Genomic DNA, 27,409 nt, shown 5'->3' with positions numbered 1-27,409 from the left:
TGTGTGTGTGTGTGTGTGAGGTTTGTGTCTTAGTTTACACGTAGACTCTTCTTTGAAGTCAGGGGCATTTACAGTAGAAGAGATCACACAGTGTCCTGTGCGTTCCTCTGTGCTCAGCAGCGAGACACCGTGGCTATTTGGGAGCGCATCAGTCGACGACTTTTCATCTGTCAGTGTTTGGCCTCGAAACTAAACTGAGCCGGCACGCTGTAAACTGAAACGTGGCCAACGATGCGGCAGTGTGGTAGGAGTAGATCATCATCATTATCGTTAGTAGTAGTAGTAGTAGTAATAGTGTTATTGTTGTAGTTGTCGTCGTCTTCGTCGTCAACACTATCATCATCAACAACGTCATCATCATCACCAATCGTCATCATGTAAACGTGCATTTGAACACACTTCTGACCTTCAGGTTATGGAAAAAACAGCTGCATGACCTTCTGTGTGTGTGTGTGTGTGTGTGTGTGTGTGTGTGTGCACAACTCACTTTCAGTACTCGATCAACGTACGTTTTTGATAAACTTTCCCCGACCTTAATGGCCTGTCAGCATGAGAAAGGTAAATGTGTTAGTGTTGACGTGGGACTGACTGAGAGACAAAGTGCATGGTCCATATTTGACATGTTTTATTTCGGGGTTGTTGTTTTTTTTCTTTTATTCATTCATTCATTCAGTTGTTTATTCATTTATTTATCTATTTGATTGTTTGTATATTTGTTTGTTTGTTTGTTTGTTTCATCACTTATCTCTTCATTATTCATTTTGTTTTCTCTCCGCTCTCTCTCTCTCTCTCTCAGCCTTTCTCTCTCCCCCTGTGTGTGTGTGTGTGTGTGTGTGTGTGTGTGTGTGTGTACAGAGTTGTTGATTTGATATGATTTCATATCGTTTTATTTTATTCCACCCCCCCCCCCTTTTTAGATAGCTGTAACATGAATTGTCGAATAAGCGACACACACACACACACACACACACACACACACCGGCACACACACACACACACACACACACACACACACACACACACACACACCGGCACACACACACACACACACACACACCGGCACACACACACACACCAGCAACAACAACAACAACAACAACCACGAAAATAACAACAACAACAATAATGATAGCAATAGCAACAACAATAATAACAATAGCATGAATCTATTTGATAAAGCACGCTAGTCTTTGGCGTCATGATACTTGAAGCCCCTCAGTCTAACCGAAGCTGCACTGACAACTTGTAATTAGAAAAATCAGACTAAGAGACTCTCCAGTCGAATCCTCTATATGCATAATGCAGATCTGGAACTTCTTCAACTGAACCATTGATGTACTAACAAAGACTGGTTCAAACTTGCTGTTTCCTGACGCGGCCATTTCTTCAATTTTCTTACAGTACAGCATCGCTAAGTTCACCTCAGCAGAAAACAACAACAACATAATTATCAAATCATAATACTATCCACTGGTTAATTTATCATAATTACTCTTGATAGGTGTCATCATAATAGGTGTCTCGGCCTTTCAGCCTATTTTGTTTCCGGTGTCAGTCAGTCAGTCACGTACACACACTTTTTTCTCTGCACGCCCGTGTTTAGATTCTCCTCGATTCTGATTTTCCCATTTTTGATAGAAAGAATCCACAGTGACCTGTCTTGTCCTTTTCTAACCTTCCAAGTTATTTGAAGCGCTTCTTAGTCGCATTCCTTTTCTGTCAGGACTGTGTTTGAGTTCAGTTGTCAGACTGGAGCAGACGCTTGTTCCGGCGTTGATGATTGTGCCCAGCCTAGCAACAGACAGCACGCTTGGCAATTTTCTGTAATGGGGAAACACACTGAGCGTGCAGTGCGAGATTCTCGAACACGCATTTACATAAACACGCACACTCGCGCGCGGCGCACACACACACATACTATGTACACACACACACACACACACACACACACACACACACACATATGCGTAGCCTCCATAACGTACAATTGCGCACAAACCGAGAAGCACTAGGACACACACACACACACACACACACACACACACGGAAAATCTACATTCGTCTATATAATACTACGTGAATAGACGTAAGAAATGAACACACACATACACGCGCGCGTGCGCGCCCAAAAGAACGTACACAACAGACCTACAATAAAGTACCTCGGCGGGAAATAAACAAACATACGCGATATCACCCCTAAGTGGACCTACATTTCGTGAGATCCCATGCTGTAAAGTTCAAAACTCTGTTGTGTTTTAACCCGTTCGCCGTTCATCCACCTCGTGGGTGATAAAGTCCAACACTCTTAATTAAATCTTCAAAATTGGGGCCAGTTTTGCTGCTCTCTGAGCCTAATTGAAATCTGAAAATTTTATCCATTAATATTTTGTACTTCCCCTCCAAAATTGAATATGTTGTTGTTTTGTTTGTAAAGAAACGAGTAAACAATAAAATCCTTGTTTAGTACGTGTGCTTATCTGCTTTATTTCAGCATTCCTACTTCTGTCTTTCGAATTTATATCCACGCGATTTGGAAAAAAAAAAAAAAAAAATTTTTTTTTTTTAAATTCGATGACAAAGTACACTTTTAAAAGATTCATGATGTCCATGCGTTGAAAAACTCGCCTTGTGCAATCTGGAATTCACATGAGGTATATATGTGATGCGTATCATGCGTGTAGGCCTACTTTTCACATTGATAGTGATACAGAGAGACTGACATCACACACACATATACACACACACACGCACGCACGCACGCAAGAAAGCACGCACGCAACAACAAAAAGCAAGTAACACTGTCAAATCTTTATTTGTATCTTTTTTGTTTTTGTTTGTTCCTTTCATAAAACATTAAAATGGCAACAACAAAACACACTGGTAATTTTCACAATCTTATAATACATCACACAGATTCATATCGGACTAAGTCTCCATCATTTCGACCTTCTGAAGTTGAATGACATTTCACTGACAACTCAATCCAGCAATGTCTATAAAAAAAATAAATCAACAACAACAAAATCTGTACACAGCTTTTTTACCGACAGTAGTCTGCACACACACACACACACACACACACACACAATGAAGCAGCTGAGGACTTCGTATTTACAGCAGCATCGCACCAGTCTCGCATCTAGCTACCCGCTAGTACTGCGATAGAGAAAGCTTTCTAGTATTAACTAGTTAATCTGACAACTGAATAAAAAAAAAAAAAAACCATCACGAACACAGGAATTGTGACCAGTAGTTACACATGCGTACATGTATATACCGCATTGTACGTCTTGTACCTTTTACGTCGAGTACAAACAGGTGTGGCCTTCTTGTGCATCGTGCTGTTATTTGTTCAAATGCTATGCACATATACATGTATATACAATGAGAGAGAGAGAGAGAGAGAGTGTACATGTGTATTCCATGGGACACATCACCATTCCGCCATACTTCAGGTATGACAGATGAAAAAAGGGAAAACTGAAAATATAAATCAACTTTCAGCCAGTGTGTTGACACCACTTGGGTTGACTGTCCTTCAAACTGTTCTGTTCGAATCAACGCAGTCAACGAGCCACTTCTACAGTGATGTTATTTTTGACTGTGCAAACACACACACACACACACACACACACACACACACACACACACACACACACACAATCAATCAAACAACGCACACACACACACATACATACGCGTTTATACACACTCAGGGCAGAGAGAGAGGGGGGGGGATGGAGGGGGGGCGGGGGTTGGGCGGTTGGGGAGGGTAGGAGGGGGCCGGGGGCAGAGTGGGGTATAATATGCCAAATTTACGAATATATAGTATGATATTACAAGCTGTATTTGGCTTTCAAAAAATTGCACGCTGTATCAAATCAATCAGTCCTGTAAACTGTGATTGCATGCGCGCGCATGAATCATGTGTGAAGTAATGTGTAAAAGTACGTCACGTGTCTCAGTCTGACGTCAGTAAAACAACCACTACACAGATACACAGTCGAGTTCGTATGAGCCTTATCGTCTGTCTCCTGTGGATGATTTCGTCCCATGAAGAGAGTTGGGGAGAGAGAGGCAAGATCATGACACGTGTGATAACCACTCTAATCCAACAATGGTATCGTGGAGAAAACAGAGCACAGCAGAGCAGATCGTCAGGCAACAACAACAAAAACAACAACACACACACACACACACACACACACATACAATGGATACGACCTCCTCAATGCACTCAAATTTTAGCTATAACAAACCATTGTAGTATGTTTATTGAAAACTGGATGAAAAATCAAATAATCATGTCATGATGTGACCTTGAACTTTGACTTTGTTTCTTTAAACAAGTTCATTATGACCGATCATTGCACCAAATTTGATAAAGATTATACAAGACCTCTCCCTTTCATATGGAAAGCGTGGTTTTTCCTACCAATAGCGAATGCCATTTGTGACCTTAACCTTCAACCTCTGATTCTGAATTTCGTTAGGGTTAGGGTTTACGCTCTATTTAACTTTTCCTAATTTGGCAAATAATGTTATTGTAACTTATAGTCCAGCCGGCCGCACAGGGCCATATCAGGACTGCCCAACTTTATAAATGTTCAACCGCGTCAAAGACAAAACTGTCACATGCACTGGGAAAGAAAAAAAAAAGAAGATAATCTACAAAAGGCAGTTCATGGCACATTATCTTAACCACTTAGCTCCTTTGGGCAAATAAGGCTAGGCTAAGCTGAGGACGTCTGCCCTTCAGCTGAATTTACCATCCACAGATTACAAAAAAAATCACCAAAAAAATAATAAATTAAGGAAAAGAAATGCATCAAAGTCAAACAAATACAATAAAAGGCCATTATAGGCATTATAGAGTAGACAGCTAGTGCCCATCCCAGTGTTTACAATCTCACTACCTAGTCGCACAGATAGTACATCACATACTGCGGAAAAGAGAAAAAAGGTGTCAAGGCTGGCTCGAAAAATAAAGCGAAATAGACAAGGAAGGTAGAAAAAGGAGACAACAGTGAAGGAAGAAAAAAAAAGTAGAAATAAGGGTAGCAACAGAAGAGATGAAATTTCTAGCAGAGAATTTTCAGAAGGCGGGGATGCTATTCAGTTATACTGAAAGACCCCCGGCATCCCCACGGTGTGATGCCAAATAAAGACCTTGACCTTTGCTTTATCACCTTGCTTACTATTCGCCATATTAAATGTTATGACTTCACATGCGTTATTCATACCTACTATCCCGCCAAGTTTGTTTCCAATGCCGCTTGTAGTAGCCGAGAAATATCAACAATAAATTTTTACCACAGACCACAACCAGACACGGTGTCATTTCACAGACTCTCTTTGTTTACACAATATGTAAGTCAAAAACATAACCAGATAGCTTTCTGATTTGTCGACAACATATTTATTCTTCAAAATTCAAGGCTTAAAAGCACACGTATCTAAAATCGCCAAATACGACCGTTTTGATGATATAATACTCACTGTTACCGTGAACGATAATTCAACCAAACACTTAACTGGCACCTGAGATAAATAGGTAATTCACACACACACACACACACACACACACACACACACACAAGGGAAGAAAGCGTTAGAATATTGAAAAACAAATTTACTAAAGCAAAATGTAAAAGCATGGACTGGTGTAAATGGCAGAACTACAAAATTGTGTAAACCAATCAATGTACACAATACGAACCTAAAAATACGAGTTATACCATAGTAAGTCAGGCAACACCTAGCCCAGTTGCAAGTTTTCTCAACTGCGTCTGGGAGAAGATCAATGCACCGTTTTTCTGTTCTTTACAGACAACCCGGGAGAATGGAACATTTGGCTACGACGTGGAAGTAACCTTCAAACGACGGAGGCCTCTAAGACACAATTCTGCCGAAAACCTCGAAAAGCAGTTATGACAACAACAACAAAACAACAACACTACAAAAAAGCAAACAAAAAACTGGGGCGTCAGCAAACAGGTCTAACAGTAACAAGACAACAACAACATAACAACTTTGTAACACAACGAACCAATCACAATAGAAAGAAAATTAATCAGTTGATCAATCAATACGTTGACAATCACAATAGAAAGAAAATTAATCAGTCGGTCAATCAATGCATTGACAACATTATTTGGTATAAAAGCTACCGCTCGCAACAGCCAGAGGAGTTATGACCAAACTCACATGTAGAAGCAGCAAAATGCACACACCACACGTGTTCATCAACAGACCTCAACACTGACTGATGTCAAATGACTGCGATTAGCTCTCCATAAATATAATGTGGTACTACTGACGTATAAAAAATAAAATAAAAGAGAAAAAGTATTGTACTTAAGATCCAGTGTTCACTGAGCTGTGATCAGGGTTCGAGGCCCCATTTAGCATAGTGTGTCCCTGGAAAAAGGATTTTCCTCCCATTTTCCTCACTCGACCCAGGTGTGTGAGCACCTGACTTCGGTTAGAGAAGGTCATAAACGGCGGAAGGAGATTGGCCGGCCTTGCCTTCCTATGCCGAGCCCTACACGCGGTGACTAAATCCATTGTCCCGATGGCCGTAAAAGGTCATGGGATCTTTAACCTCAACTGATACTACAATCAATCGGCGCTTTCTTTACAAACTAAACGCCCTTGGCCATAATTCAAAAGCCGCGGGTGATTTTTCATCCACAATGCACGCGTGTGAGTTTCACAGCTTCAGCGGATATGGGTGAATGATCATCCACCGCATACGCCTTGTTTTTTGTGTATGTGTGTGTGTGTGACGCCTTGTTTTTTGTGTGTGTGTGTGTGTGTGTGTGTGTGTTTTGTGTGTGTGTGTGTTTTTGTTTTTGTTTTTTTGTTTGTTTGTTGTTGTTTTTTGGAGGGGGTTTGTTTTTTTGGGGGGAGGGGGAGTGCGGGGGGTATTCCGTTGTGCGCTGTACGGCGTGCAAAAAAGTAGTTAGGCGACCTATGGCGATGGTTAAGCCTCCTCAAATTCTTACAAACCAAAAGACTCAGTGTCAGTTTCTCAAGGAGGCGTCACTGAATTCGGACAAATCCATACACACACACACACACATACGCCACGGAAGGTGAAAGAATGGTTAAGTCGCTTATCAGCCAACAGAGTGTTCGTAAGGGTCTGGATTCGATTCCCAATTTCGCCCTTTCTCCCAAGTTTGACTGGACAATCTGATAGTCTGGTCATTCGGGTGAGACGATAAACAGAGGTCCCGTGTGCAGCACGCATCTGGCGCACTGAAAAAGAACCCATGGCAACAAAAGCGTTGTCCTCTGGAGAAATTCTGCTGAAGAAATCCACTCTGATACCAGTGATAGGTTCACAAATATGTGCGTACACTCTAACATTTAAGGCCTGACTACGCACGTTGGGTTATGCGTTGGTGAGGAATCTGCTTAGATGTGGTGTAGCGTATGTATTTTGTCCGAACGCAGTGTCGCCTCCTTAAAAAAATGAAACCAAATGGTTCTTGGATAAACTCAAAGAAAACCCAAACCCAACAAGAAATCAAATAACTGACATCCCAATCACACATTGCTTTTAAAGCTCAGACAGCAGCCATGAGAATTTTCCATCACTGTGTAGTTTTGATTCAGTCCACAAAGAATTACTCTTCTCATCAAGAAAGCTTTTAAAAAAAACGTTTTTCAAACCTTCCATACCACCCTCCTCTTGAGTCTACGAAACAGTGTTTTTGTTCGCTTTGGTTTTTTGTTTGCGAATTTTTTTCTTCTTCTTCTTCTTTTTTGTGTATGAAGTGATCATGCATACGTAAAATAGACTACATCCCTGATATCGTAACTTTTTTGTGAGTGAGGATTAAACATTGAAATACAGCAAACATAATAAACTATGAACAGCACAATTATACATAACACATCAACAAATACACATAGGTATACACAGCCAACAGGAAATACGTATACATTTCTTGGGCGCTAAAGCATACACTCCAATAGAGGATTAAACATTGAAATACAGCAAACATAATAAACTATGAACAGCACAATTATACATAACACATCAACAAATACACAAAGGTATACACAGCCAACAGGAAATACGTATACATTTCTTGGGCGCTAAAGCATACATTCCAACAGAGGATTAAACATTGAAATACAGCAAACATAATAAACTATGAACAGCACAATTATACATAACACATCAACAAATACACAAAGGTATACACAGCCAACAGGAAATACGTATATATTTCTTGGGCGCTAAAGCATACACTCCAACAGAGGATTAAACATTGAAATACAGCAAACATAATAAACTATGAACAGCACAATTATACATAACACATCAACAAATACACAAAGGTATACACAGCCAACAGGAAATACGTATACATTTCTTGGGCGCTAAAGCATACACTCCAATGGAGGCCGTGCCCAATTATCACGTCCAATGACCAAAAAAGTACAGGATTTCCTGGAAAACATCTATCCGAGTTGAAAGACCTGTAAGGCAGAAAAGATTTCGAAATATTTTAGACTGCAAAAGACAGAGATGACAAAAAGAAAAGGATAAAGAAGAAAAAGAGAGAGAGAAAAAAAAGACAAAGCAAAGATCGATAAAGGAAAATAATTTCCAGAAGACAAATATATACAGTTTACAACTAGAAGAGCCCTCAGCATCCCCGCGGCAGTCCAAAATGATGCTCTCAGTGAAGTCTTTTCTAGAGTTGCTTAACAATTGTTCCTATATCCTTTGGTTACAGAACGGGATTCTTTTTTTTTATGTACAAAAATAATGGGCTCCAGTTGGTCAGAGCAAACAAACATCCATTTTTCTCCCAGGACTTTCCACTGTCCTGTTAAAAATAAATACATAAAAGGCCACATAGATAACAGAGCAACCATAACATGACCTGTGTTACCGACTGGCTCATCAGCAACAATGAACAATTTCTTAACAGAAACATGGTTGCAACAAATCAAAAATACAAACAGTATGAAGAATTAGCACATTTCATACAGTGCATAATTACATATGTATGCAATCAATAAACAAAAGGACAGCATAGCAAGGCAAACAGTAAGTGAAAATAAAATTACTGGAAATAAAGGGTATACTACTAACCCGGTTTTCTTGTTTTTCTTTTTTTTTATGTTTCCAGTACATGTGCTGTTATGACCTTAGACCTACTGTATTATTTTCTTACAAAACTTTACATGCGAGATCTGTATACGCTCTGGAAAAAACACCAATGACTTTTCAACCAAATGAGGCCATTACACTGGAATTTTCAAAACTATGGAAAAGTCCATTTCAATTTTCTTAAAAGTCTTCCAAATACTGCAAGAAACCCTGTACAATACATATGCGGATGTTGTTGATTTGTGTGTGTGCGTTTTTATTTGTTTTATTTTTGTCAGTTTTCCCCCAATCTGTGTCTCAGGCTATAGGGTTGTACAGGACTTTTTCAAAGCCCTGAGACGATAGTTTTGGCAAGATAGGCTGCATCCAACAATTTGATTGGAGTTACCGGTGTGTGTATACGGTGTGTGTATTCATGCTGTTGTGTTAGTATGCGTATCTGATTGCGTGAATGCGTGCGTGTGAGGTCAGGGGGTGGAGTGAAAGGTTGTGTGGCTGAGATTTTTCTTCGGCATTTCCCAAACTGATTGACAAATGTACATAGTAAACAGCAAAACCTTTTCAATGTGAAATCTGTCAAAACGCAGACCTAAGCAATCAGCGAAATCAAAATCAATCATGGTGGCAATCTATGAGCAAGGACTGAAATAACTTTGAAATCATCAATGACTTGCAATTGGGAAAAGCTCGAATGGTACGCCGAGTGACAAATGCCGACTTCCCATACCAAAATAGGAACGTTACTTTTTTCTTCTTTTTTTACAGTATGGAAAACTGAAGACTGGAGGACAAAAATAAAACATGTCAGCGCTGTACATAGCGCATCCCGATTAATGATTGTCTGTGGACTTCATAAAATTCTGCTCAGTATTTCAGCATTTACCTGCCGCGGTAATGACGTGTTTGTCTGAGACTAACCTTCCGATTCAATTACCAAATAAAAGCATACGAGAAACCTTCTTCTGACATTCATTTCCAGTCCGGTTGTACAATGAGCCTGAAATACGACCATCTACCGAAACGAAATGAGCAATATGTAAAACCTTTTATTCAAGATATCAACAAATACTTTTCTTCTTCTTTCTTTTAACAAAGAAATGTGGTCTTCGTCGAAGATCTCCCATTCCAAACCCTTTTTATTTATTTTCTATTTCGTCAAATTCCACCAATACATTGTGTTATGTTTTGTTTCTTGCACGCACAGCGACTGAAAACGATTACTGGTACCTGCATTGGGAGCATGTGGGTTTTAACTAACATGCTACCATAATCACAAACCACACTGGTTATCCCTTCATGCAAATATTTTTAACTGACATGCTACCATAACCACAAACTACATTGACTATTCCTGCATGCAAACACAATCTTTGGAGGGGGCTCGGGTTACGAACAAGGTGATAATTATCAGCATGTGCGTCTGTGGCAAACCCGGCAACACACTAAGCATACAGCATTCACTAACAGACACTGCATGATGAATACACAAGACATGCCGATGCCTGAAATCCAAATTGTTTGCCCGGCAAAACACAAAGGCCTTCTCATGTCACCTTGCGCGCTTGACACACCTTCGACTTTTCACACGTACAGTATATCAGACCTAAGTGAGCAAGGCAACACTAACTGTTCCTCCTCTTACCATTAACTAACCAACCTCAGTGTTCTGTGGTGGTTGTTTTTACGTAACGTCACATTAGTTAAGATAAAGTCCTGATATCTCATGCCTTCAACACGGTCAGTGAAGCCGGTTCCACGGAGTCGAAATGAAACGTACATGTATGATAACAAGGACTGGTGCCTCTTGTAGTCAGACAACAATTTAGCAGTGACTTTAGCCAATAAACACCAATAACTTATTACAAAGATAACGGGGTCCCTCATGAAAAACCCGCTTTGCTGAACAGCTGAAAACACCAATCTTATTCTTTCACATCACCAACATTGAAGGATTAAATGCTGTACACGGGCAAAATACTCAAACCAAAACTCAGCACAAGAAATGAATGCGTAGTTCGCGTTCCACAACTTTCAGTTTCAGAAATGAAAATAACGTACATGTATGATAACAAAGACTGGTGCCTCTTGTAGTTAGACAACAATTTAGCAGTGACTTTAGCCAATAAACACCAATAACTTAACACAAAGATAACGGGGTCCCTTATGAAAAACCCGCTTTGCTGAACAGCTGAAAACACCAATCTTATTCTTTCACATCACCAACATTGAAGGATTAAATGCTGTACACGGGCAAAATACTCGAACCAAAAGTCAGCACAAGAAATGGATGCGTAGTTCGCGTTCCACAACTTTCAGTTTCAGAAATGAAAATAACTTTCAACATGGTAAGAGCTGCCGAATAATGTTGAGATGGAATAGTCAGAATTTGACGCAGTCAAACTATTTCGTTTGAGAGCAACAATGACTGAAGCATAGATGTTCTGAATCTAAAAACTCTCATAAAAAAACAACACACACACACACACACACACACACACACACACACACACAAATGTCTGAATCCAATGCAGACTGAAAGTGATGAACTGAACATGAGATGAAGGATAAATGATAAGAGACTGAGCGCTTGCAGACATTTAATATAATGCTAACAAAACTGATGAACGTATGCCACAAACTAAAATTGTATATATACAATCAGGAGAATAATCACAGCCATATCCATGGTCTTTCGTCGTTTCCATCAGCATATTCTGCAATAAAACAATAGGGTGGTACACAGACGCACACACACACACACACATACACGCACACATAAGCGCACACCCACCCAGAAACAGACATTTCACTTTATCTACACACACAATGCGCGCGCGCTCTCAGTCACACACACTTTCGTTCACACACACGCACACATATTGTGTACATGTGCACCTGCCCCATTCATTTGTTCTTCCAAGCATCCACAAAACCCTGTGGCAGGCAGTCAAAGAACGATCGTTCTCTGGCATTCTGGGATGAAGAGCTGCTCACAGTACTGGATGATTTATTCTCTGGCTCTTCATTCTTTACTGCTACCACCTTGTCTGTCACAGAAACAAGCGAAGCTCGAAGACGTGAAAACAGATTCTCGTTGAAGCCTTTCTCGGCAACTTTTACAACAGCTTCTGACACCGCCTTTTCCACTCCAGAACCTGCCTGGGGTTTGGTCAACGCTGTGGAAACCGGCGACTCTGACAGAGGTGCAGACAAGCTGCTCAACACAGCAGACATATCAGAAAAGATGGACCTTTCACTCCAGGACACTTTGCGGCTTTTGTCGCTTTTCCTGTCCGAGTTGTCGACATCCAGTTTTCGTTTCAGGCCTTTGGCAACTGCATTAACCTGACCTTCCACCTGGAAGATAATGCTTTGTTTCGATTTTTTATGCGGCACTGCAGAGTCTTTCTCTTTCAACTGTTCTTGTACGTGGCCAATGACATGGCACTCATCGCGGTGCACGTTTGACGCTAGAGGTAGAGAGGATGACGGTGCTGGTCTCTTTTTACGCAAAACTAAACATGTCCTTCCCTGCTTTCCTTTACCTTCAGAAATCTGAGAAACGTAATGTGCATTCTCGTCAAGAATATCACATTTACTTGCAGTAGTTGTAGCACTGTCCTCTTGAGGTTTTACAGAGTCTTGTGATGGCTGAGCCAGCTTATGTGATGCTTCAGAGTCATGTTTTGAAACATCTTTCTTTCCAACTGCTATAGGCTTCTTTGTTGTGTTGTTTCTCACAGAATCCGGCGAATTCAGTGATAATCTCTTCATTCTGTCAGGATCCGAGTTTATTGAGTCTGGCTTCTCAAAGATTTCTGGCACTTCACATGAGCTGCTAACTTGATTTTCAGAAAGACACTTGGTAGAAGACTTTGAAGAACGAGTTATTCTCAGCGTTAATACTGAACTGTCCCTTTCATCTGAAACTGGTTGGGATACTGGAACACAAGAAAGCTCTGCACCATTGGCAGTTAATACGGCATCCTGAGCATTACTATCAATTGACCTTAGGGATGAATCTGTAATTCCTGACACTGAAGCCAAGGAACTAGCAGCTGTCCTCACTGGCACTGTACGATTTTTCTGTTTTCTTTTGGAGTCTGAAACAGCCCTCCTTGCTTTCAAAGTTCTTGCACCGCATGAATTTGCACCACCTGCCGTCTGTTCCACAACACTATTTGCTTCCATGCAATCAGATTGCTCTGGAAGTGTGTGAGACACCTGAGATTCTAACACAGCAGCTGGATGTGTTATGTCACAAGTCCTTTTCTCATGATCTAGGTTCAAATGATCAGCCAGATTCGTTGTCTGACTGTGACTCTTTCCTTTTTGTGCACATCGCTGCAATGCATTTGTACTGTATGTATGGTGTCATACTCTGATAAACTTACAGGGTTACTCGTTCCTCTTTCTCCGACACATGACCATGCGCTGTCTTTTTGCAAAACTGCTGACCCTGTTGAAGTGCTCTTCTGTGGAGTAGCAGAGCCTGTTAACAAAACTTTGCAGCTGTCTGGCCTCTGAAGTGCATTATCTAAAGCCACACCCTTACCTGCTGGAACGCTGTTAATGTTGTAAATGTGTGCTGTTTCTCCATTTGATGCAGATATACTTGTGTTCTTTGATACACTGTTGTGGATTACCTGGGTCAAGTCGCTTTCATTAGATGCATCTTTGTCAACATGCTGACTATCTTCAATGTAAGGTTGAGACTCTTCATTTGGTTGAATGACTTCTGCTCTCACTGGTGTGATTCTCGTGGAATGGCCGCCTTTCGCTAGATCGTAACTGCTTGACTGTATCTGGTCTTTACAGGATGTCAGAGTGTCTTGTTTTGATGGCTGAATAACAACCGCAGCTGGAGTCAAGTTACTGTTTGGAGAACTACACTTTTCCACTGATGAAGCATCTCTGGTTGAGGCCACATCCCTCCCTGATTCATCACCATATCCATCTGTTATATTCTGATTTGCAGATTTACTGTCTGAGGGCGTAACTACCCCTGAAGTGAGGCTTGACGTTATTTGGCTTGCTGACACTGTGTTAGCAGACACAAGTTCGAGTTCAACGAAGTCAGTCCTCCATGAAGAACTACTGATTTTATTTTTGGGGCTGGATGGTGGTGACGCTTGTGGAGGAAACATATTTCCACCCTCGGCACCGGGAGCATCACCTTGCAATACAGAGAGTTTATCTGTTTCTTTTGGCTGTTGTTTGAAATCTGATAATTCTGCAACCAAAGTGGGTGGCATTTTTTGCTGTTGTCTCCTCTTACCAGATGACTTTCTGTTTCTCTTCTTTGATATTGTTTTCAACAAAACAGACTTCAAATATGATCTGTTCTGCTTTTCATGATGTTGAGCAATTTCATCAGTTCCTGTCTCTGACACCTTTGACACGTCACAGTTCACATCAGGGGCTACCTCAGAGGGTGAAGGCTCGTTCTGTGCCAAGTATGGATCAGCAGGATGCTTCAGATTTTTAGATGATTCTACCTGCAAGGAGGAAACCATGACTGAAGAACTATTCTGCACTTCTTGTGAAACCTCTTGTGTGTCAACCTCAGTTCTTTCTTTGGCTGATGGCAACCCGAGGGCAGCCAGAGACCTGACTTCGAGAATTGAAGGAAGTGGTGGTGATTCATCCACAAGGGGGTTCACATTTTCATCCTGGTGATTGGGCAATACACTGCACTGAGCTGCCACTTGGGTGCTCATTAGGAATGGAGAACTGTTCACAAGGGATACATTGGGATCTCCATCTTCCTGAGGCTCTTGCTTTACAATTGACAAATCAACACCAACTTGAGAAACGTTCAATGTTTGTTCCTGCCTGACATCACAAAAGTTATTTTCTGCTGGAAGTACCAAGGGTATAGCAAGGATCTGACCTTCACTTGTTAATATAGGCTTCAATTCTGATTCAGTATTTTCTTCCTCCTCATAATAATCATCCTCACCATACGTATCTTCAAAATCCTCTTCATTTTGATCTTCAGGAAAGACTGCATTTTGTCCACTAGAATTTTCTGACTCGTGATGGAAATCATGGGCACTTTCACCATCTTCATGGGCTACTTCATTCCCATACATCACAGAATTGATAACAGGAAGAACTTCTGACTGGCCTGGTGAGGCTATAATGCTCGAGTCTGAGGGCGCAACCGTTTCTGTGGAATCGGCTGAATGTCTATCATCTCCTGTCTCCCATAACTTTGCTGCTTCACCAAAAGTTAGAGCACTGATCTGTGGTAGATCAGCAGACTCATGCATGATTATTATCTGTGTCTGTTCACAAGCACTCACTTCCTCAAGCCCTTTGTTTTCAGCCGTTTCACCAAAATTATTCTTAACTGCGCCAAGCAATTCCGCGAATGTCACTGCTTTTCCATGAGCTCCAGAATCAATAATTGGTTTCATTTCATCCAGACTAGCTTTATTCAGGGACGTGACTGACTGATCTGATGTGCAAGGAGAAATTTCGGTGCTGGAGAGCACACCCTGAGAGCTGACTTCAGCACCATATGCAAATGCCTCTCCATGAGCAAGACAATGAATCTGTGTGCTATCTGCCACTCTGGATGCTTCACTGTGATCTGGATTTGTCAAGACTGCACCCAACTCCCCTGAAGCTACGCATGTTACCACTGGACCACCAGTTTGCTCACCACTCCCTGCATCATATGGTTCCATCTTAATTACTGTGTGAACTTCTGTGCCAGAATCCATGCATGTATTATGGTCTGGGCAAGATGCTGCAGGCAGTTCCTCATCGTCAATCTGGACAGACCCCTTTCCAAAGGTAGAGTTAGAAATGAAGGGGATCATATCATGTCCTTTGATCTGGTGAGCAGAGCAAGGTACTTCAGCTCCAATGGTCTGGCCCTCATCTGGCCATGCATGAGAATAACCTTCGTCAAGGGGTTCTTCTTTCACGTGAGCAAGTCGCCATGAGGGAAGCAGTTCTTCAGGAGGCTGAGCTGATTGAGCAGTCATTACTGTGTGCTGCTCATAGGCCTGTTGACTCTCACAGAGACCACTGTCATCTTTGGTGCTTTTAACAGAGACTGGCAATGGCAAAATGGTAGCTGCAAGCAGCTCGCCAAGCAAAGGCTTCTTATCTTGCTGTTCTTCATTGACTGACAACTCATTCACCTGTTGCTGCTGGACACCATAAGCAGGTAATGGAATTGATGGTGACAGTCTTCCCTCAGGTTCCTGGCCATAATTGCAACTTTCAGGCAATGGAATTAAAATTTGTTGTCCTGCTTCTGGAATGCTTCCATCAACTGCAGACACATTGTTTTCCTGAACAGTTTCAAACAGGTTTTGAATCAAGGGCTTTTTCTCCTCCTGTGCAAATGCCTCAGCAACCACGTAGGAGCCTGAAGCTGAGCCTACAGAATCATTCATGTGATCAGCTTCTGAAAACTTACTCTGCTCATGGTTGTAACTCTGGTTTGCTGCTGCTGTTTCTTTTTCAGACATTGTCATACATGATGCTGTTGCAGGCGCACTTTCTGTAACAGAATCATGTGATGGAGACAAAATCCCTTCATCTACTTCAAGCAATTCTCCTTCTTCAGCATAGTCAATCTCTATACTGACATCCTTACTGGGTTTCAGTCTTGGCTTGGTTTTAACACGTTTTCGGTGTTTCATCACAATACTCTTGGCAACGTCTTTGATCCACTCTGGCGTCTCTTCAGAACCTCCTGTGAGATACATGTGCACCTTTTCCCCGATTTCCTGTAAGTATTTGCTCTTGCTTATTCTTGTGTTTCGAGGCACCAATCGAGAAAAGTCCCTTTCACTTATTAGTGACTTTAACCCCTCAATGTCCAGATCTTCACAACCAAGAGTGGGGGCCACAAATTGTTTTTTATTTGCGCAGTGGCCATCCGTTCTGGAAGGTTCCTTGTGCTGAAGACTGTCTGGATACTTCAAATGTCTTGCACAACTGTCTTTCTCAGCAAGCATTTGATTGATTGCTTCCCATATATACCGTAAGTCCTCTTCATCCAACTGTAGCACTGTTTTAGAGCGTGGATTTTGTCTCAGAGGAATAATAAAAGCTCTGTTCTCTGAACCAAATACATAATACCTAAAATGAAACTGTGAAGTTTTTCTCCAAGTGGTTCCATGATCTCTACTGAGCTTTTTCTTTAAATAGTTTGGTAGATCCTCTTTGGTTCCGTTCAAATTTTGCTCATTCCCCAGGGAAGAATCAGCTTCTGGCATGAGCTGTGCAACAGATGTGTCTTCAGCACCTTCGATTCCTGATGCATCCTGCAATTGATCAATGTTTTGATCACCGTTTTGATGAAAAATAGGGACTGGATTTGTGGAGTTTTCTGAATATTGCTGAACCCTAACTCCATCATGTGATGTAATGCGAAAGTTCACAAAGCCCTGTGGGCAAGCCGAAGACAATGGAAAGTATCCAGGTGATGAGACATTTTCTTTGACTTTTTCACCTTGTACAGATGATACTGCTTTCTGATATTTCAACATTTCTGTCTGAACGGCTGCTTCATAGCCAACCAAGGTTTTGTTGTGCCTAAAATAAGCTCTCTTTCTACTGCACAATGACATATGATGGGCATTGTCAGTGCATTTATCTACTAAGTGCTTGCCTTCCAAACTGTGCCCACACTGCTGCAGCTCTCCTCGTTTGCACAAAACATTCAGAGACTTTTGTCTGCATGATAGTGACAATGGACCAATGGGTTTTACTGCTGCATGTTCAAATGATGACTCACCATCAAGTTTCTCCATCACAACATAGCATGGCTGTAACAAGTCCAGACTGATTCCTTGTAACCAAACTGGACATGGAATTCGTTTACATAACTGCCTTCTGGTCTCCACAACTGAAGTTTCTTCACACTGGGCTTTATCTGTTTCACTTGTACAGGCGGCAACTACAGTCTCCTGAGTGGAAAAATCATCAGGAGTGGAGACAGTTAAACCAGACTTCGAACAATTATTGTACAAACTGCCAGAAGATGACAAAACACATCCTGGTGAACTGGATGTTGCAGCTGCAGAACAGGGCATCACAGATGAGGCACTTTCATTCTGAGATGACTGTGAGTCCACCCCACTTATTCCACTGCCACTTGCAAAGTGTCCACTATGACTGTTGTGTGACTGAACACTATTCTTGCTGGTTTTGGTACCAGAACTGCATGGATAAACAACCAATATGTTCTGTGAGGTGCAAGTCCCCTGATGATCAATCTTTGACAGTGCTCTGTGAATATCACTTCCTGGGAGATCTGCTGACTGTTCTCTTTGTGTAGTGTGGTTTGTGACAGACACACTTGAGGGCAATGGATGCTTGGAAAGAGCACTGGGTGAAAATGGTGACTGGCTGTAGTTATGATCTGTCATTAACAGCTGAGGTCCCACTTCTGAGAATATGTTTTCCCCACACAATGGGCCAAATCGAAATCCTTTCATGCAAACGTCTTCTCGGTCTTTTCTGATCCACTTGCAGCATCTTCTACAGAAATAGACTTTATCTGACACATTCTCATCTTGATCATTTGCTTGACCAACTGTGCACAGAACAGGTGTAAGACATTTACACCACTGAGCTGCAGTTCGCTTCCTCCATTTTTTGCTGACTCTCATCAGACACTTTCTACACATCTCTGAGACAGTGCCACTTGGTATATATGGGTCAGGTGAATCACAGTGACACCACACTGGCACAGATTTCTTCTTTCCTTTTCGCCCTACCCTTTTCCGGCACTTTCTACAGAACTTCTCTTTTGACGCTTTGTCATCCTCTGCATTTTCATGACCTTCTGAAAACACTTCTAACTCTGGTGCTTTACATCTGCACCACTGGCTTGCTTGTGGCCGTTTCCTTTTTGCACTGCCAGATGAGGAATTGCAAATCTCAGAAGTAAAGTCCTGACTTGACCTACTCTGTGCTGAAGATTCTGACAGATTTGGTGTAACTTTGCAAGCAACACGCTTTTTCAATTCATCAATGGTCTGGTTCAACTGAACACATGCAGCACTAGTCACAGGCCCTGATGGTGGTACAGTGTTTTCAACAGCCTGAATCTCAGCAGTCTGACTGGTCAGAGGTGCTGGCACTCTTTCTATTAATGGTGGATTTTCTGCTAACTGTTCCATATCGTTATCAAAAACTGTTGAACGAGAAGTCTGTTCCGTTGAAGGCCAAGCAGAATGCATAGCATTTGGTACCTTATCTTCAGAAGTCAACAGTTTCATTACCAGCTTAGATCTGACTTGTGCACTATCACATTCTTTTCCATGTACATGTTGTGGCACTGAAAGATGTGATGCTGAAGTAACAAGGACCTCATTATTTCTCCTTACATCTGTGGCAGTGTCAATGGAAGGCCTCTTGCACGAAACAGATGAATGATGTTGCATGTGTGATGCACTACTAGAGAAGTACCTGTCCATCACTGAAGGCTGCATAACATGCAAGTCAATTAAAGAATCTGATGAATGTCTTTGTGTATGGGATTGAATTTTCTGAGTTTCTGCATCACTGCCACCTGTACATGTGTTGTCACTAACTGATGGAAATGCCAGAGTAACCCTGTTATGTGCAACACCAGAGGTACGAAGTGCAGCACTCTGAGGTACATGTACAGTTCCTGCTGGACTTTCAGATCTGTTCCGGTGTACACAGTTGTGGCCACTATGCTGAGAAACATGGCCATTATTGTTAATCTCACTGTCATCCGGTCTTGATCCTGCATGGTTTGGGCAGTCCACAATCACCGTTTTTACAGTGCTGTCTGCTCCTTGCTTATACCTTGAATGGTGAAGGGACTGTTCTGCGCTGATTTTCACATATTGTTCGCTGGGGCTATACTGTGTAGTATTCATGCTACTGCCGTACATCGATTTACCACCATTTGGATGCTTCTGAATTTTGGACAATAGCAATTCTTCACAATCAGCATCTGTAGTTGTATCAACAACTCTCCATGGGAAGAGGGCATTTTCTTTCACCTCCTTTTTACCATTTTGTTTAACAATTGGACTCTGGGTTGGTAAGGAAAATGTGAAATCATCTGAAAGTCCCAGACTGCAATCAATGTCAAACGGTGACATAGGTTCTCCATCTGAAGTTTCTTCCCTCATCTGGGTATCAGCAATGCCAGTTTTTCCTCCCGCCACACTGCCACACTCTACCACTGTCAGTTTATGCTTCTGTGCTTGACAAATACCACTCATGTGTCGTTCTTTCGTTCTGAAAATATTGGAAGCATCTTGTCCACCTGGTTCATCTTGTGGAACTGACAGGAATTCCAGATCTTGAAGCATCTCCCCATAATTAACACCCACAAGCTCTGCATTCTTTTTATGTGGCTTTTCAGTCACTTTGTTACACAAAGCCTGGTGCAGACCTTTTGCTTCCAGGGAGCAGAATTGTTCCACATCCAAAGAAGAATGCACAGAAAGGGGGGCCACTTTAGAGTTATTCACATCACACACTGTGTCATTCGAAGTGTTACTACTAAAAACAACTGCACCAAGATGATGACCTACATGTCTCGTTGCACTGTCACTGGATAGCAACTGATGAAGAACTGTTGGTTGACTTGAGTAACTGGACTTACTGACGGTACCTGATGCAGTGCATGTGTTTTGTGAAGGTGACAGCTGTTTGCTTCCAGAAGCTGGCAGAGATAGATGTGACTGATTTTTTGAATCTGACAATTCTGCCCCAGAAGCTGAAGAATGTTGTGAAGATGACACTGAATCACAACTAGGCACTGGTTTGCTGAATGTTGTGTGGAACTGCTTGTGAACATGTGAACTAGCATCCCGTGCAGCCTCACTCACAAAATCACTAACAAAACCTTTTGACCTGGAATACTTGATCTTCAACTTCAACCTTCCATTTCCCTGGTGATTCTCATATGCTGAAGTTGCGGAACTCATGTCCAGTGAAATCCAAGGTTTTTGTCAGTCTATGATGACGGAGTTTCTGCTGACACAAATTTTTGGTGGGTGAAACAAACAGCTGGCCACAGTTTCACAAGGTATAAACATAAGTTTTCAAACATCTTGGGCAGAGCACCAAACTTTCTGCAGCACCCCAGAGAGGAGACTGATGCTTCAGCTGTCCTGGAACACATAAAGGTCAAACAACATTAATATTGTATACCACCTATTTTGTGCTTGGGTGCATATCTGTGCCTCTGTGTGCGTGTGTGTGTGTGTGTGTCTGTGTGTGTCTGTGTGTGTGTGTGCAAGTGTGTAGGCAGAAGCATGATTAATAGATGGCAAAATGTGGTACATGTACAATGATGAAAAGTTCTACCAGCCGCCGTGGCGAAGTGGTTAGCATCGCAGACTGATGGCTGGGAGGACGTGGGTACGAATCACATATTGTCATCATCATCCTCCTCTTCCTTCATCATCATCAATATAAACAAAACAGTCCCAAAGTCTGTGGCCTTTCATGCCCTGCTCTCATGACGACCTCAGTTTCGATACCCGTCCACTTCCATGCTTGGGGCGAGTCCTGTCAATGTCTTCAGTGTCAGCAGATTCATGGGGGGGCTGTTGGAGGGACATGGTGGCGGTCTCCACTCTGGGAGGGACGCTCACTCAGTCTGGCTCCGCAACTAAGCCATTACTGTCATTAGTAGAGGGCTTAGTAGGTGGTATCCTAAGTACGTTAAATCAGAACAGGCACCACTGAACACCACCAAAGTGACCCAGCAGCAGTGCAGGGTCTCTTCTGGTGTGTGGCTTCCTGGCAACCTAACATCGATAGTTCCCTGCCGACGCTGGGAGTGTGACAGACTAACCCTGGTGTGGCTGTGTTCTGGGGACTCTGAATGAGTGGCGTGGGAGTAATGTCAATGAAACGGTGCAGATGATGGGGCAGCACAAAAAAAAAAAAAAAAAAGTTCTAATCATTTAACAATTTACAAGTGAAAAGACAAGCTAATATCAAATTATCTATTCAATCCACCTACACAGTATTGCTGATCACATTACACACAGACTTTCAGGATACATATAGTGATATATACATGATATAGTATATATACACTGGAAGCAGCCATAAAACAGATCAGCAGCAAAACACCATGGTTCAAGTCACTCAATGACTGTATAGGAAATGTAAGCATTTCTTTATTCCTGGTTATTCTTGAGGACTTTAGAAAATGATGCCACAGTATGTCAGTAAAACCGGAATTTTTTGTCAACTGGTCACTTGTGAAATTTGAGTCGAACTGTTTTCATGAGCCTTGGAGAGGCTTGGAGATTTTCTTGAGTACACTGAACTGGCAGCAGAGGAGCGGGTGTTCAACTGGGTCCCCTCTCATAATTGGTGTCATGAATGCTAACAATACATATTCCCACCTAATGTTCATGTAAGCACTGGGTGTACAGTGGAAAGGATATAACTAATAAGTAAATAGTGAACTGTAATGTTTGTATTTTGATTTTTTTTTATGCTGTTAGAATGATGTAAGGAATTGTGTGCATGTATGTGAAATAGTTTTCCTTTGAACTGATTTCATAAAGAGACTCAGTCTTTTTGAGTGTATCCTTGTTTGAGAGGCTGAGCACTTGAGTTCTGACATAACTTGACAGAAAGTGATTCCTTGCCATCTCCCACCAGAAGGTGAAAATGCAATGGGCCCAAAAAGGGAGACAGCAACAAAACAGTCAAGTCACATCACCTTAACATGCTACATCTTTGACTGTTTGAGAGATGTTCAAATTACTTACTCAAGTTACTGGTTTGTTCTGATCTCTAGGTTTAGTTTACAATATAGAACATCTTGATGAACCCACTGACAGCCACTGAAGAATATGCTTGTATGGGTGTCAAATCACTGAGATAAGATTGAGTTCACAGGTCAGAATGTCAGTCATCATTATTAATCTTTATCTGGGTCTCCGCTCAATTCACCACTGGAAAGTACTTTAAATTCATGCCACACAATGATCTCATTTCACCAAAGTTTGGCAGTCAAGGGGTCAAAGGAAATTACCTGACACCTAGACATTATGAAGGGATGTGTGATATCAAAATGTAGCCCTGCTTTTGAATCTCAGACAAGACTAATCATCAGCATCGTTGATATCCTATAAGCAGGTTTGGACAGTCATGGTGTGTGCCAAACCATTGTATTCACAAAGGTGACTATCATCTGCCATAAAATCCAGACCAATACCGGATATTCCGTGTTAATCAACTATAACTCTAACAGTTGGCAAAATGCTCAAAGCAAATCATGTTGCTTATAAGCCAGCAGACAGCAAAGGGGCCATTACATTCACTATGGATTATCAACATCTGCTTTGGATGGTCACACTCACCATACTGATTTACTGATTTGCTAGCCTTTTCAATGTAAGGCACCACATAGCATCTGATTAATGATTATACACTACAGCCTACAAAATGTGTCCACTTTCAAGCTGGGGGTAACTCATCAAGATGCAAATATGTAGGTCTACACATATACTTGTCAAGACTGCAAATACAAATACAAATAATACTTGTCAGGACTGCACTGCCATGTGTAATTTGCTCTGGAATTTCAGTCAGAAGATTTTGGTTTCAATCCTTACACAGTGCATGGTGAGTTAATAAGCTTTAGGGGTGGAGATCCTTCCACTCTCAAAGATCACCAGATTGTGCATACCCTCTAGTATTTTACCACCCTTCATGCACACACAAATGACAAATGCTCATAAATACTCATGTGTGAATACCCATGCAGGCAGATAAATTACACACATTACAGATCTCCACTGGACTCTGACATGGAAACTTACTATACCCAGTATGCACACCATTCATGTCAAAAAGTATTCGTAAGCAAGATGATCTTGGTTGTGCAACAGAGAAAAAGAAGAAAGCTTTTTCCAATTTAACAAGAGACAATCAACATGACATGACCAACATGCTGATACTGACAAAGTCAGGGGAAGGAAAACCTAAGATGGAAATAACAGGAAATAATATAAACAAATAAAAATCTCACCAGGTCCATGTCCAGGTGCATTTTCTGTGTTCATCATTTAATGGTGAATCAGATGGTTACTTTGGAGAGAAAATCCATCTGAGTGGGTGTGTCTCAAAATCAGAACACTGGAAAACAATCATAAAACAACAACAATGTACCAAAGCTTCACCTGCAATTTTTTTTCTTTGATACTGCACTCTACCGACATGTGTGCACGCGCATGCACGCGCACACACACACGCGCGCGCGCATGCAAACACACACACACACACACACACACACACACATAACATCCTCACACTCACACATACTGATCAAGACTTCACTTTCAAGTCAAATGGCAATGCATAACAAAAACCTGTAGATATTTTATTAAATTACTAGTCTGACATAATTTCCTCACTAGAATCAATTTGTGTACATGTTGTGTGTGTGTGTGTGTGTGTGTGTGTGTGTGTGTGTGTGTGTGTGTGTATGTGTGTGTGTGTGTGTGTGTGTGACGCTATGCTGAGACTGTATCAGTTTATGTTAATGTTTTTTGCACCTGTCATGATAAACACGGAAAATACAACACAGTCAAAACTTTATTCTGCAATGCTGAAACGCTGATTTATGCAGACTCCTCGGACTATTAAATGTTCACTTCATGGCCCAACCAAAGCAAAAGAACAAGTGGAAACAAAAACAAAGCAGTACAGTTGAAAGAAATCAAATCTACACTGTAACTGTCACTTGCCTTTGTCTAATAACATTGTTTTAGGAAAGCACTCTCCTCTTTACTCAAATCTTCACAGTTGCAAAATGTCTCAAATTTCCTACAGTTAGCTTACCATGCCAGCAGAATGTGCACCATACACACAAATGTTTCTGTTTTTATTTTTAAATCTTGATACATTCCTGCATATTCTGACATGAGCTCTTGGCAGGTTTTCACACCTGACCACTACTGTGTGGCCACTGCTGACCACCGCTGACCAGTGCCCAAAAGTGTTCAGACTGTATCATTTTGTCACGACTGTGCATAATCATTATAACTGAGTATGGCTGCATGCATGCCAGGGTAAAAACAGTCATACAAATAAAAGCCCACTTGTTTACTGTATACCAGTGAACGTGGGAGTTGCAACCCATGAACGAAGAAGGAGGAGAAGATAACGTTTTGGCAGGTATTCGACCAATACCTAACCACTGTCGGTCGCTAACTAGCAGTTGCATTAGTTTGCGATGGTTATGAAGTATTTGGACTTCCTGACAGGATCTGACCATTAACTAACTTACTAAGCACTACTGACTACTGCTGACCACTGTTAACCACTATTTGACCATGCTGACAACTAACCACATCCCGAAAGTGTTCAGACTGCGTTGTTCTGCCATGTTTTTTACATTTCTGTGACAATCGACATGTTTTTGACTGCTAACTTAACACTGCTGACCACTATCTGGCTGTTCAGATTTTAGTATTTCTTGACAGGTATGCAGTAATAGGATTTTTTGACAGGATTTGGCCCATTAATTAACCATAACTGACAATCACTGACCATTACTGATCACTGCTGACCACAACAAACCACTACCCAAATGTTTTCTGAATACAACATTTTATCATGTTCAGGTCATTTTCAGAAAATGTCTGCAAAGTGTGTGTTATCTGGGATGGATCTGTCATTTATTTGAGTGCCCCAAAATCATAATGGCTGCTAAGAAATGGAACTTGCAAAGAAAATATATATGAACTTGAACTCTATTGACCAGACAACTTTGTTGTTGCAGTTACCAATTCTTAATGCTGCATTGGAGCAAGGTGGCAGATTGGTTAAAACACTAATCTGCCACAGTGTGTGTGGGTCTGGGTTTGAATCTCGCTCTCCCCCTTTCTCCCAAGTTTGACTGGAAAATCAAACTGCGCATCTGGTCATTCTGATGATATGATAAACTGAGGTCCCATGTGCAGCACACACACGGCGCACTGAAAAAGAACCCATGGCAAAAAAAGTGTTGTCTTCTGACAAAAATTGTGTAAAAGAAATCCACTCTGATTGGTACACAAATATATGTGCATGACAAGCACCGCATTGGGTTTTGCTGCAGTCAGGCATCTGCACAGCAGATGCAGTGCAATGTGTGTGTGTGTGTGTGTGTGTGTGTGTGTGTGTGTGTGTGTGTGTGTGTGTGTGTGTGTGTGTGTGTGTGTGTGTGTGGATTTGTTGGAAAGCAGTCACGCACCTTGAGAAACTGAAAACTGAAAATGAAATGATGCATGATTATATAATGTCACTGTTCAGATGTAAAGCCACCTGATTTGCTCAACAAAAAGAAAAATACATCAGTGTTATCATTGTGAAGAAATAACCATTTAATAAAAAATAAAACTGACAAAAATTATATTTTCCTTCCTTAAAAAACAAACCTTTAAAAACAAAAGCAACGTCAATTCAGCACATTAATTTCATCATAAACTAAAACAGCCTACCTCAGCTTTACAAAGTTGCAATATATATATCTGAGTGCCTTTTGCGTCAGTACTGAAAAAACATTTTCTAATTTTCAAACAAAAGTAATTTTGAAAAATAATTTTCAGTTTATAACAGGATGGGCATATTTTTTTGTAACAGCACAGACACTTAATGAACCATGAAATGTAACAGTTGAAAAAGGTTACAACTTGATACATACACTTCTGATACTTCCTGTCTTTGGTGAAAACTGTTTGGGGAAAGCTCTTAAAGAACAAAATGCAATGCACACAACTATCTTAGTTGCTTAAAGAAAGAATAATAACAGCTGTAAGAGAATGGACACATACCTGTAACGGAAACGAGAAGAATTGTATTCAACCCCTAAAATGCGGGTTTTTGTGGTGGTGTTTTGTTTTTGGTTTGTTGTTGTTTTTTGGGGGGGCGTCAGTTCTGGCAATTACATTTATTTGTTCAGAAATAAACCTTCCATTGGTCTCAGTTCTATTTTTTCAATTTCTTTCTTTCTTTTTTCAGTCACTGCTTCCAACATTGTAGTTGAAAAAATATATATACTGTAACTATGTAAGACTCCATTCTTTTCTCTGGCACAGGTGTAACTGCCAACCAAGTGGCGATGCTGCCTGTCAGTTCTGTTTGAAGTCTACACACACACACACACACACACACACACACACACATATATATATATATACACACATACATACACATACACACACACACAAGTACACACACAGATACACATACACTGATGCCAGTGGTATCTTCTTCTTTTTGTTCGTTAAATGGAGA

General features: G+C 41.3%; 1 long non-coding RNA gene across 1 annotated transcript in view; it reads right to left on the bottom strand.

Moving 5' to 3' along the window:
* Window positions 1-3,720: 3,720 nt before the first annotated feature.
* Window positions 3,721-27,409, bottom strand: part of LOC143282903 (uncharacterized) — a 28,230-nt gene continuing 4,541 nt past the window's right edge. The window contains exons 2-3 of the long non-coding RNA XR_013055325.1: window positions 24,159-24,265; window positions 3,721-21,270 (exon numbers count right to left, since the gene is read on the bottom strand). This is a non-coding gene — a long non-coding RNA (uncharacterized LOC143282903). The remainder of the gene's footprint in view (window positions 21,271-24,158; window positions 24,266-27,409) is intronic.

Source organism: Babylonia areolata, chromosome 6, assembly GCF_041734735.1.
Source record: "Babylonia areolata isolate BAREFJ2019XMU chromosome 6, ASM4173473v1, whole genome shotgun sequence".
Classification (NCBI taxonomy): domain Eukaryota; kingdom Metazoa; phylum Mollusca; class Gastropoda; order Neogastropoda; family Buccinidae; genus Babylonia; species Babylonia areolata.
Note: the sequence above shows the minus strand (reverse complement) of the source record. Positions and strands in the feature narration are given on the sequence as shown.